This window comes from Nomascus leucogenys, chromosome 22a (assembly GCF_006542625.1).
Source record: "Nomascus leucogenys isolate Asia chromosome 22a, Asia_NLE_v1, whole genome shotgun sequence".
Lineage (NCBI taxonomy): Eukaryota > Metazoa > Chordata > Mammalia > Primates > Hylobatidae > Nomascus > Nomascus leucogenys.
The window spans coordinates 94,025,065-94,038,827 of record NC_044402.1 but is presented as its reverse complement, the minus strand read 5'-3'; the positions used below and the strand labels follow the sequence as shown (position 1 = coordinate 94,038,827).

General features: G+C 34.0%; 1 pseudogene; it reads left to right on the top strand.

Moving 5' to 3' along the window:
* The first annotated feature begins 680 nt into the window (after positions 1 to 680).
* LOC115832291 lies at positions 681 to 4,344 on the top strand (annotated as a pseudogene).
* The last annotated feature ends 9,419 nt before the right edge of the window (positions 4,345 to 13,763 follow it).

The following is a 13,763-nucleotide window of genomic DNA, read 5'->3' as shown; positions in this document are numbered from 1 at the left end:
CCTGTGCTTTTGAGGTCTTACTCAAGACATCTTTGCTCAAATGTCCTGAAGCATTTCCCCAGTGTTTTCTTCTGGTAGTTTTATAGTTTCCAGTCTTAGATTTAAGTCTTTAATCTATTTTGATTTAATTTTATATGACAAGAAATGGGGGTTTAATTTTATTCTTCTGCATATGGATATTCTGTTTTTACAATACAATTTATTGAAGAGATGTATGTTTCCACAATGTATATTTTTGTTAACTTTGTCTAAAACAGGTTGACTGTAAATGCATGGATTTATTTCTGGGTTCTCTATTCTTTTTTTACTTTACTTGTAATCAGGGATATTTTCATTATTCTCATTACATAAATGTTGTTGATTTTGAATTTTAACTATTCCCATACTTGAAAACTCATGTATAAGTTACTATTTTCAAATGTCTCCTACTTTCAAAGTCCTCTTTTTAGTATTTTCATTGCTGTGATGATTTATGTATGGATGGTCTTATACCTAGATTATTGCAATATTGTCTGCTGTGTTTTCCCAGTCTCCTATCTATCACATTAATATTTTGACCCAATTGCCACTGAAATAATTATTATAAATTACCATTACAGACACAACCCTGTTCAAAAATATTTGATTGTCTCCTCAAATGAAAGAACATGGTTTGGGCATCTTAGCTGGTACAGGCAATCATGGATCATGTAATACAGTTTGTTGAGCCAAGTTGGCAGTTTGTAAAGGACTCGGTTCAGCTGGTTAAAAGATGCTCCGAACCTGATAGAAAAGAATTTCAGAAGATTGCCATGGCAACAGCAATAAGATTTGCTATAATGGGATTCATTGGATTTTCTGTGTAATTGGTTCATATTCCTATTAATAACATAATTGCTGGTAGCTGTATGTGTTTTGGAGGAGTGTTTTCCATCTTAGGGATGGGTGAACAAGTGAGGGTTTGAGAAGCTCATGGAGTGAAAATTTGCTGAATATTTTGTGGTTTCTTCCTTTTTATTTCTTCCAAGATGTTTTCTATTTCTAAATTAAAATATCATGAAAAGAAAAAGGAAAGAAGACAAAGAACATTGTTTAAACACTTAGAACAACATTTAAAGATTTCCATATCAGAATTTGTGGAGGCTGTACAATGCAAAAATACATTTTCAGTAATAAAAGTCATTGTGTAAGAGGAGGATCTACTATCAGGCAAGGCTGAAACGAAGGAACCTTTGGCAGCATAAATTGTTGGGCTGCTGAATTTGTTATTTATCCCATATTTGTTTTGTCTTGTGTTATACTATTTTCACACTTTGACTTTCCTTTCATTAAGGATGTTTTTTATAACAGAAATCACCAACCATTTGAAGGCACTGGCTCTTGTTTTTTTTTGAGAATTGTTTAAAATTATTGAAAACTGTTTGTTAGCTGCCCAGGATGATAGAGGAAGAGACATGCTATTAATCTGAGGACGATAGTTTAAAAGGAGAGAGATTTCTTGGAGTTTAGAATCCCAGGATTGGGGAATATATGAGGAAACACATTGTATTGGTCTGGCTTCTCTAAGTAGACAGAACTAATAGGATATGTGTATATATGAAGGGGAATTTATTAAGAGAACTGAATCAAAAGATCACAAGGTGAAGTCCCACAATAGGCCGTCTGCAAGCTGAGGAGGAAGGAACCCAGTCTGAGTCCCAAAACCTAAAAAGTAGGGAAGCCAAAAGTGCCCCCTTCAGTCTGTGGCCAAAGCCTCAAGAGACCATGACGAATCCCTGGTATAAGTCCAAGAGTCCAAAACCTGAAGAACTTGGAGTTCTTATGTTTGGGGCAGGAAGCATCCAGCATGGGAGAAAGATGAAGGCCAGAAGATTCACCAAGTCAAGTCCTTCCATGTTCTTCTGCCTGTTTTATTCTAGCCATGCTGGCAACTATGATTAGATCGTGCCCACCCAGATTGAGGGTGGGCCTGCCTCTCCCAGTCCACTGATTCAACTGTTAATTTCCTTTGGCAATACCCTCACGGACACACCCAGGAACAATACTTTGCACCCTTCAATCCAATCAAGTTGACACTCATTATTAACCATCACACACATTATGGTGGTGTTGAATAATAAGGCTTCATGAATATTTGCATGCTTCTGCATGGTCAGGGCTTTCAGAGCGAAGAGTACTGGTATCTTGGTTTAAAGAAGGTTGCATGGCAAGCATGCCTTTGAAGTTAGAGATTTTTTTTTCTTGCCAATGAAAAGTAAAATTGCTTCTTCCTTGAATCCTTTCACTTATATTCTAAGGATAATGAATCCCAAGTCATTTGTTTATATTTTAGAATAGTAAAAGAGAGTTAAACACCTTCTCCTCGGCCCCCTTCCTTCACTCTTTCTCAGAGAGGATGTGTTTACGTTCCAGAACAGAGGCCTCCCTCACTCTTCTTCAGAGGGAGAATGGTGTAATATACCAGCTTCCCCAAATAAGCTCCAGGTTTTATATTCCAAGATGCATTTTGTCTGATGCAAAAGCCCTGCATGTACAGGGGACAGAGCATGTACATTTTGCTACCATTTTTTCACTCTGTGGGGAACTGGTTCTCTGATCCAGAAGTATGGTGTTCCTATTAATAGATATAGATTGATAAAAACAGAGATAGAGATACACACACACATATATAGAGATTTATATATTTTAGATACACTTCATATATACCATATATGTACATATATATGCAGGAATCTATATATATATATATGTATGTGTGTACATATATATGTGTGTGTGTTTGTGTGTACATATGTGTGTTTATAAAATTGTGGCAGTTATCATATTAACAGGGTAATATCTCAAATCCTGCATAATTTCTGATTTAACAGTTGGTAGAAAGAGCTGCCTGAGTAAAGAAAAATTCTAGGTCCTGAAATACAGTGCCTGCTATATAGAAATAGAGCAGAGACTACTGGAAGAAGTAATTAGGGAAATATGTGAGGTTTTGACCCATAACAATAGAAATTCCCCAATACTTGGCACTAATTCTACCTCAGTCTCTTGCAGATATTAGAGTTTCTCAATTTTAAAAATTATAAATTTAAAAATGTCTTAAGATGAATTGGGGTTATGGTTAGATATACTTTGAATTGACAAAATAAATTGTGATATACATATCACGATTCATATAGAGAGAGATATATAGATATATATGTATATATATACATATATATACATATATAGAGAGGAAAGAAATACAAGCAGAAGACTTTAGTGTTCACATCCAAAGTAAATTGAAACTGTGGTTCTTATGTCAATTTTAAAATAATAGTTCTATTTTAAGTAACTTTCCACTGCTGAGCTACACATCTACACTTTCTATTGTGATTCTGTCCTTGATGTTGGCAAAGGTAGTATCAGGGACCTTATAAGAACCACAAAAAAAGAAAGCACTCTAGGAACAGACGTAACAAAGGAACTAGTAGAGGTGAAGCCCTGATACTTGAAATACGACGACACGACCCAAAGGTCTAGTCTCCATTATGTTCTCTTTTGGGGCAGAATTTCGCTACATCTCTTCAGCTAACCTTGGAGACAATAATAGTATGGTGGATGTAGAGAAAATCGATACTATCTTCCACCTTTCATAGGTTAGCCTGGGAGCTCCACTGAGAGCCTGAGCTCATTCTGAGAAAAGTATTTGATGCCATAAATGGCCTTCCTATACCTAATAAGGGAACAAATAATTTATGGTGAACAAAAAATAAATGACCTCTGCATGTCACTGTTAGCAACTATTTATTTTTCCATACTGAATGAGTATGGCTACAAGTCTTACTGTATAATACTTTTTAATCTATGCTGCTTCAGACATCTTTTAAGAGAATTGCATGGTAAACAATTGCAAGATCCCTAAAAGCTCATAATTAACATCCATAGAGGTTAATTATAGCTACCCATAAAGCTTTATTACAATCTAGCAGAGAATAAAACCGATCCGAACATTTTAAGTATTGTATACATTACAGTTATCTAGTCAGGATAGTAGTCACTGCTCAATGGGATTGGACTAGTGTTCTGGATTTTTGAAACAGTGATCTATTTCATAAACATAATGGCAAAACTTAAAGATCATACAGCTTCCATGTTCATGATTTTAGTTGAAACATCAGCAACTGAATATCATGTAAAATAGGTGCAAAAGGAAAACATACAGGTGTTTTCTTTTTTGTCATATTATTTTGTTTTGTCTTGTCTTATCATCTTACAAATTAAATTGATCTTAATGCTTGTTTTTAACAGGCTAAAATCAGGGATCCCTACATGTCCTTTTACATATTTATAGATCTTAACACTAAAGAAGCTCCAATAAACATCCGATAAGAAGGATTTCACCTGTAAATCACATCAGTCTATGCAGGATTTGTAAATATTTCAAATATTTATTCAATGTTGGATTACAACAGAATGAGCTATAAAATTTAGGTCAGCTCTTGAGAAAAGTACAGATAAAATATTTCAATTAAGAAATGTCTCAAAAAGTAAGGAAAAAAACAAATATTGGATTACTGATAATTATTGGTAAGTTACAGGCAGTTTGAAGATTATTAGGAAGGACTGGAATCAAGGTAACAGGAGGTAACTGAAAACATTTTTAGAACTATATCATAAGAATTTTCCACATCTAAATATGATGTTTGTTTCCTAGGCTTAAGACTAAAAGTTCTTGGTAAGAGCTTCTAAATGATTTGTTAGATCACATGCCCTTTGAACGTTTAGGGAGGGATGAATAGAATAGGCACCGTTGCCAGCCCAAGTCTTTTGCTAGCTCCTTAAACTTTTACCTTGAAAAAATAATTCCAACTCTATTACAGTATTTGAATAACCCTTGTATTTGACTGTGATGATAATGGTAATGCAATTACCTTTGACATAATTGGTTTAGGAATCAATATCCTAAGCGTGGTGGATTGCAAAAATGGCTACAATTCCAGTATGCACACCTTTTTGTCATTTCACTTTGAAACCATCAAGAGCTGTTCCATCAAGAGCTTTATATTTCTGAATTTATTGCCCTTAATCTGGATTTGGCCATATATTCACTTTGGTAAATGGTACAATAGTATTCATCATGAAAGCAGAGACAAGAAACATACCTGTGCTCTGCAGTGGGACATGCCATCTTTTGCTACTCTAGTAAACTCGATGATCACCTCCATGTGAAACCCCCCCCAAAATTTCTGAAGATGAGCAGCCCAGTTACTTCCATCAAGCTTTTCAGAAACCAAGCTGACCACTATATATATGGATATGACCACAGACTACCAGCTGACTACAGGTGCAAGCTCAACTGACAACCAAGTAGGTTAGAAACAAATCATGCAAGCTTATCCTAGCCCAAGTTGCTCTGCACTTTGAAAGGCTAAGACAGGAGAATCATTTGAGGTCAGGAGCTCAAGACCAGCCTGGACAATGTGGTGAAACCCTGTCTCCACTAAAAATACAAAAATTAGCCGGGCATGTTGGTGCGTGCCTATAATCCCAGCTATTCGGGAGGCTGAGGCAGGAAGGCAGGAGAATCACTTGAACCCAGGAGGCAGAGGTTGTAGTGAGCCGATATCGTGCCAGTGCACTCTAGCCTGGGCTACGGAGTGAGACTGTATTTAAAAAAAAAAAAAAGAAAAAGAAAATTTTGGTCTGTCATCTAAGTCATCTAAATGTAAGTATTTAACACCTTAAACATTTCTCAAAAGGCTGAACCTATGCAGTATGATGAAATATTATAGTATTAATAATTGTTATATGATATCATTAAAATAAGTGCCTACTAAGTAAATATCAAGATTTGAGTGAAAGTCAAATATTTGAGTAGAGTTTCAATTATATTTTTGTACATAACCCAAAATATGTATAAATTATGCATAAAATATATATAATGATTTCTAATATTAAAGATTTATGGTAGGCCATAAATATGCCATGTCCTTGCCCTAATCCACAGAAACTAGTGTTAATTTACATGGGAAAAGATACTGCCCATGTGATTAAGGACCTTGGGACAGAAAGGTTATCTTGGATTATGTGGGTGGTTCTGATTTAATCAAAGGAGTCCTTATAAGAGGGAAGTAATTAGAAAGACAGAAGAGATGTTAAGAGGGAGGTAGTGATTTAAAGATGTTATACTGCTGGCTTTGAAGGTGGAAGAAGGGGTGAGCCCAGAAATGTAAGAAAAGAAACTTTAGAAGCTAGGAAAGGCCAATAAAAGGATTTTAACCTCAGAGATTCTACAAGGAATAAGCCTTGCCATTAACTCAGTGAAACTGATTTAGAACTTCTGATTTCCAGAACTGTGAGAGAATTCATTCGTTTATGTCACTAAATTTGTTGTAATTTCTTACACGAGCAGTAGAGAATTTTTAAACTCTCTCGTGTGTATAAGCTTCAAAGTTTCACCAAAATAGTTATGTTTCATTGCTGCTTGATTTCAAATTCTTGTGCAACTCAATTTAAATTTGTATTACTGATTTTTTGTTTAATATTATCTGACACACTTAATATCTAAATATGCTTCAATTTTGACATGTCCAGATTTTCTCAACAGGAGGGCATTTTAAAAGAATGTCAGATACCAGTCAGTAATAATCTACTCAGTGGCAGAATGATCAGTAAACTACTATCTATAAAATTTACCAGATGCTTGGATGAGAGAAACTGTGTTTAGAGTCTTGCCTGCCTGCAGGAAACATCACTGAAAGTCAAAGCAAATCCAGAGAGCTGCTCTTCCAGGAACAATTGCCCGCAGAGACCTTTTAGACTGTGGAAAACATATTTTTGTGGAAAACATATTTTTGTGCAATAGAGTTTCTATTAGACCATATACCTGAGGCACAAACCTAGGGTCTGGGTATTTGCCACTGCCTGGGAAAATAAATAGAATAAAAGAATTTACCGCGCAGGTCATAAAATCCTTTAGGCAAGGAATTTATTTGTTTGATTATTAAAATTTTCAATGGAATGTGCAATTTAGCTAGAAGACAATAAAATAGTAAATAAAAAGCCTCAAAATACTGAGTTATTGTTTTGCAATAACAAATAATGTGATTAATATCCTTACGGAACTATCTTTCCAAATTTCTGTAACTATTTCCCTAGGATCCACTTTTATTATAGATACGGAGATACATTTGTAGGTTTGTTACATGGATATTTTGCTCCCACGTAGTTAGCATAGTACCCAACAGGCAGTTTTTCAACCCACAGCCTCTGCCTTTCCTACCTCATCTAGTAGCCTGCAATGTCTGTTGTTTCCATGTTTATGTCCATGTGTGCTCAGTGTTTAGCTCCCATTTATATTCTTTTTGAGTAGACTCATTATTTTGGAGGACTGGTATTGAAATGAGTGCTCAATAAAGTACTCAGACATTTAATGTCCTAACTGATTGGAAAAAGCCTTTATTCACAGTTTGCTTGTTTTTGTTTTTGTTTTTGTTTTCTGAGACAGAGTCTCACTCTGTCGCCCAGGGTAGAGTGTAGTTGTGTGATCACAGCTCAGGTGACTTCCACCTCCCGGGTTCAAGCGGTTCTTGTGGCTCAGCCTCCCGAGTAGCTGGGATTACAGGTGGTGCCGCTATGCCCAGCTAATTTTTGTATTTTTAGTAGAGATGGAGTTTTATCATGTTGGCCAGGCTGGTTTCAAACTCCTGACCTCAAGTGATTCTCCTGCCTTAGCCTCCCAAATTGGTGGGATTACAGGCATGAGCCATCACACTCCTGGCTTCACAATCATTCTGTTTTTGTTTTTTTATTTGTTTGTTTGTTTTTTAGATGGAGTTTTGCTCTTGTTTCCCAGGCTAGAGTACAATGGTGCAGTCCTGGCTCACTGCAACCTCTGCCTCCCAGGTTCAAATGATTCTCCTGCATCAGCCTCCCAGGTGGCTGGGATTATAGGTGCCCACCACCGCACTTGGCCAATTTTTGTATTTTTAGTAGAGAAGGGGTTTCACTATGTTGGCCAGGCTGGTCGCGAACTCCTGACCTCAGGTGATCCACCCACCTCGGCCTCCCAAAGTGCTGGGATTACAGACATGAGCCACCATGCCCAGCCCACAATCTTTCTTGAAAACTACTAGATCCATAACATTTCATTTTAATTTTTACTCTGCTATTTTCTTTAAAGTCATGTTTTAATGTTGAATATTTGGCTCTCTTGAAAATGTAGACAGAGTGAAAACCATGAGTTTACAAGTGTCTTTCAGATAAGGAAAAGGTTCCAGTAATTCCTGTGAGTACTTTGGTGGAAGAGAAACAGCTAGCCTCTCTTTGCCCTCATGTGTTGCACTCTACCCAACAGCATGTATTTATTCAAAAAACAGTAATTAGTGTATGTAAGGCACTAATAAATGCTTGGAATTTATTCGTTGGAATAAAAAATTAAAAGAAGATGAAACAAACAATGAGGTGTAGAAATAAATTAGAAGAGAACTTGTTGTGTATTTTAATAAAACTTTTAACCAACTACTGGAAAATCCAAATGCAGTTTATTCCAGTGCTGTTGTACTCTGGGTGAAAATTGGTTTTACTTAAATATGTCCTCTATTTCTCAATAACTTATAAGTTGATAACCAACAAGAAAGCAGTTAATAAATCGGTTCATTATTTCAGCAAATAGTCATTCACTAATTTCCTCCAAAGTATTAGATAATATTATGCAGTGTAGAACAAAAATATTATGTTTTATATACACTATCTTTCATATAGAGTAGCCTATATTGAACGTAATTTCAAAAAGATTTTGGGGTATAATCCTTTGTTGCCAACTTAATTCTGTAAATTTTAATCTGGTTAATAAACCTTGATATTGGTGTTTTCAGGCTAGGACCTGGTAAAACTTATGAAAAAAAATTATTAATTAATGGAGTACAGGGGATGTAAATACATAATTTTGATTATTCAAACCTCATTATAAAATTTAGTCATGTATGTTGATGCAATATAATGATGACCAAAGAAGTCATTTTGTTTACTGCTACCTTAAGGTACAGATATTACTAGTTATTTGAAAGAATGAGGAGTCTAACAACTATTCATCATTCTGTCACAATTCACCACTTGTAGCAGTTATGGAGGTGCACTCTTCATACCTGTCTCAAGAAAGAACTTGACTTTCAGCTATGAAATATGGGGTTTCTGACAGTGTTAAACTGTAGAGCCTTCTAGGATCTGCTACAGCATTTCCATCTAAGCCATCCTCTTCTAAGATAGGTTACGAAAATCAATGAAGCAAGGACTGATACCGACGTATAAACTTATTTTAACTGCTTCTCCTTGGCATTGGCATTGTAGCAGTCTACATTCCTGATTTTTTTTTTTTATTTTGCAAACCAAACAAAATACTTCAGTTTGCGGCAGGAGTTAATTTCTGACCCACTTCAACCAAATCAATATAACAGTCTCCAGTGTTTAGGTCCACTGGTTAGAATATTTCTCAATTCTTTCTAAGGCATCACACTTACATACAAAGGGCATTGCACCTAAACATGTTGTTGGCCATTAAACTTGCAGGCATTCTGTAAAGAGGGACATGAAATTAATGGACTATAAAATTTGGTTTCAGAGAATTTTAATTTCATAAGTACAGCAATAAGGTTATGTTATTATTTTTCCTACATCCAGCTTTTGTTCATAACTGTATGGTTAAAATGTAAAGGTTATCTATCAGTAGACATAGGTCTGCATATTGAAGGATAGTTCCCTACAAAAACAAAGTAATGACGCTATTATTGAAATATAAATAATTAAGAACAACCGCAATAAACGGTACTTTCTATAGTCCAGCTCATTTACTTGAACTTTACATTTTATCTTGTTTAAGTCTTAGAATATCTCAAAAGAGAGTTTACTATTCACATTTTATATATGAAATGAGGGTACAGATTATTTACATACTTTTAGTAAATTCGATAACCCCTCAAGAGGCAAAATCAGGATTCACATTCCATTAGATCTAACATTAGAGTTTTTTTATTTTCTTCACTATGCTACACTGATTCTCAACATATTTATTCAACACAGTATTTATAGAAAAGGTTTATCCTTGATAATCCAGCTTTATTCTAATATTAGCTTTGGATTTTCATTAAAAGATCGATTTCTATCTCTCACTAAATCAAGTTTAAAACACTTCCATGTTTTGTTTTGTTTTGCTTTGTTTTGTTTTTCCATTTGAGCTACCCCTGCATTCTGGTTTGGTATCAGTGACTCCCTTAAACACATTCTTCTCTACCCCATCTCAACATTCACTACCATTCACCCACCTTTTGACATCTATAAATATTTTAATCATTGGAGAATAAAACTTTTACAAATAGCACTCTTTCCCAAGTCACGAAAGATGTTTCTCCACTTGATTAAAAAAAAAACCATTAAAAAAGAAAAAATAATGCCACCTGCTTTGTGCTATCATTTGCAAATGAAAATAATAACTTATGCTCAGTGCTTGAGTTTTCTCAATACACACTTTACTTAGCATTGTTTTGTTCCTCTCCTTTCAAAACATTACTGTTTTGAACAAAGGTTAAAAGAATTTCATTCAGATAATAGTCACTCAATATGTATTTTGGAAATGTAGATATGAGAGAAAGAGCTTGTAAAGTGAAATAGTTGTATCAGTAAGGATCTTGATACAATTCAGGGAAACAAATTAGAAACTGGTTAAGCTGATAGAAGCAAAATATTTTAGTTATTTTTGATATTAATGAGCTATTGTCTCAAGGGCTGACTTTGCAAAAACAATGTGTATCTTTTATGTTTAATATTGGATATTAATGTAGCCACATTCCAAGTAGTTACATAGAAAATATCACAGTTAGAAATATACAATGGATGTTCTCCCAAGACATTGTATTATATATTTTCTTGCAGGCAAATGCATATTGAAACATATTTTAAAATTATTAATTATCTTGACAGAAAAATGTTGTCCCTAAATGGTATTTAGTAATCACATTAAAATGAATTTAAAATTTAAATTATTTTTTCCTCACTACATTTAGAAGAAATATTATAGTCAGACCAACTTAAATAAAATATTTCCTGCCAGGAGGAAAAAACATTGATCCAAAATGAAATTATCATCAAAAATGTTTATAACTATAGACTTCACAGGAATATTTTATTAAATTCAGTTAAGAAAGCTAAACATATATGGTTGTGGTGCAGTTTAAGGTAATACATCAATTTAAAATTGTTCTGTGAGCAACATATATTGGAGTTAACTTGTTGAAGTCTTTCACTAATTCTGAAGCATTTTTATAATTATACATTTAAAAGCAATAAGTACTCACAACCAATAAATAACTATTTAAATAAAAATATATTGGATTTTAATTTCTTGAACAAGTGTAAATATCTGTTGAGAGCTTAAAATCAACCTGAAATAAAGTTTCAATTGAAACTCATTTATTCAGTTCAAATAAATATTTCTTAGTGTCCAATATCTGTTATGAGACAAAATATATGGTAGATAATATCTAAATTATATATTTGCCTTTTATTTCCTCCCCTCAGCAATTAAATAATTTACTCTGAATGAAGAGAATAAAATCTGTTACCTCTTCAAAATTACAGTGAAAGGAAAGTAATGGAGATAGGAAATGGCTACCAAAGCCTCGGAGAAACACATTGTCCTTGCTAGATAATGTGTCCAAAGCAACACATAAGAAAAGTTTTTCTTATACCTACATTTGCCTATTCATATATCATAAGTATAAAAATTACTAGAAAATGTATGTTTTAAATTTTATAGCACACAATTTCTTACAATGGATATACATATAAATGACACAGGTAATTTTAACTAGCTAGATAACTGACTAGCTGATTCACAGTGAGTTAGGTTATACCAGCTTGGGTAGCCATATTTTTAAGTCAATTTATTGACTTTTTGAAGAGAGTGTAACATAACTCATAAAATACAGTTACGTTACAAGTTTCTCTGCCACCCAACTGAGCTTTGTTTTTTTAAAAATTATGGTAAAGAATATATAACATAAAATTTGCCATCCATTTTAGCCATTTTTTAAGTGTACAGTTCAGTGGCATGAAGTACAATCACAGTGTTGTATAATCATCACCACCATCCTTCTCCAAAACTCTCCATCTTCCCTATCTGAAATTCAGTACCCATTAAACAATGACTCTTTTTTATTCTCCCCCCAGTCTCAGGTAACCACCATGTTACTTTCTGTTTCTATGAATTTGACAAATCTAAGCATCTCACATAAATGAATTTATACAGTATTTTTCCTTCTGTGACCAGCTTATTTCATGTATCATGTTTTAGAGTTCATCTATGCTGCATCCAGTGCCAGAATGTTCTTTTTAAGGCTGAAAAATATCCAATGTATCTACGTCATTTTATTTATCAGTACATCTATCAATGGACACTTAGACTGCTTCCCTTTGACTACTGTGTGTAATGTAATTATGAACTTGGGTCCACAAATATCTGTTCAAGTCCTTGTTTTCTATCTTTTTGGAAATATAGTCAGCAATAGAATTGCTGGACCATATGGTAATTCTATTTTTAATTTTCTGCTATATAGATTACTGTGTTCCATAGCAGATTCACCATTTTACATCCCCACCATCAATGCACAAGATTTCCAATTTCTCCATATCTTTGCCAACACATTATTTTCTTGGTGGTTCTTGTTGTTGTCATTGTTTTTAGTAATAGCTATCCCATCCTAACAGGTATAAAGTGCTATCTCTTTGGTTTTGATTGGCATTTACCTGATGATTACAAATACTGAGCTTTTTTTCATGTGTTTATTGGCTATTTGTTTATCTGCTTTGGAGAGAAATGTATATTCAAGTATTTTGTTTATTTTTGAATCAACCTTTTTTGTAGTTGAGTCGTAGGAATTCTTTATATAATCTGGATATTAATTTCATATTAGATACATTATTTGCAATTTTTTTCATTCCTTAAATTTTTAATCTGTTGAGGATGTCCTTTGAAAAACAGATGTTTTTAATTTTTATCAAGTACAATTTACCTATTTTTTTCTTTTGTGAGTTTTTGATGTTATATCCAACAAATAATTGCCAAATCCAGTGTCATGAATCTTTTCTGCTGTGTTTTCTTCTAAGAGCTGTAGACATTTAGCTCTTATGTTTAGGTCTTTAATCATTTTGAGTTGGTTTTTGTATATGTTACAAGGCAAGGGTCCAATTTCATTCATTTGCATGTAGTCATCCAGTTTTCCCAACATAATTTGTTTAAAAGAGTAACCTTTCCCCATAGCATGGCCTTGGCATTTGTGTTGAAAATAACATGAACCTATATAGAAGGTTTTATTTCTGAGCTATATATTCTTTTTCATTGGTTTACATGTCTCTCGTTATACCAGTACCACACTGTTTTGATTACTGTCATTTCAAGGTGAATTTTACTTATTCTCACCTCATAGAGGAATCACTTCCATGATTTGAATTCTTACAGGTATCAACATATCATCTTCTCATCCATGAGGACTGTAGTTTGTCCTTTTGTTACTTTAGTGCTAAAATTCTGGAACTATCTGAGCTGCATAGACTGGCACCCTCAAAACCAACATTATTTTACTTCTTCATTTGTGGAATATGGATATTTTTATTTCCTTTTTTATGATTCAGTTGTTCTGCACATATTTTCCCCAGTAGTTCTCAGTATTCAGAGTACATTTAGATCAACTTAGTTCACCACATTGCTGGAAATTCCAGAGAATAACCATTATTTGAAGAAGTACAACAAACAAAAC